Genomic DNA, 434 nt, shown 5'->3' on the forward strand with positions numbered 1-434 from the left:
TTCCAACTTGAATACTTCTTTCATAACCTCTGCCACCCTCTCCTCTTTTTCAGTTCCTGCCACCTGCAGAGAAGCTGTGCTCTCCTCTGTTTTTGTGCTCAGTGACCGCCCTTTTGGGTTTATTCTCTTGGATAGCAAATGGGGCAGCTTGCATTTATTTTTATTTTATTTTATTTTTTACTTTTAATCCCCACGTAGTTTGTGGACCCTGTTGTCCCTTGTCTGGTGGGTCCATATGCAGAGGTAAAACAAATGTTGTGGCTCAACAGGAAAGCCTTTTATTGAGTTAAGAGACTTTTTAAAGTCCACTGGACATTTTGCTAATAACTCCTTTCTTCTTCCCTTCAAGTTCCAATATTATTTGGGGATTTATATTGTGGTGATACTTTTTATTTTAGTTTTTCAATAAGATGCTCTTGTGTGTTGAGAAAGTG

General features: G+C 38.5%; 1 long non-coding RNA gene across 1 annotated transcript in view; it reads right to left on the reverse strand.

The window, feature by feature from the left end:
* Nucleotides 1–135, reverse strand: part of LOC109294751 — a 299-nt gene extending 164 nt beyond the window's left edge. The window contains exon 1 of the long non-coding RNA XR_002096612.1: nt 28–135. This is a non-coding gene — a long non-coding RNA (uncharacterized LOC109294751). The remainder of the gene's footprint in view (nt 1–27) is intronic.
* Between the last annotated feature and the right edge of the window lie 299 nt (nt 136–434).

This window comes from Gavialis gangeticus, unplaced genomic scaffold (assembly GCF_001723915.1).
Source record: "Gavialis gangeticus isolate Ggan-Ray unplaced genomic scaffold, GavGan_comp1, whole genome shotgun sequence".
NCBI lineage: Eukaryota > Metazoa > Chordata > Crocodylia > Gavialidae > Gavialis > Gavialis gangeticus.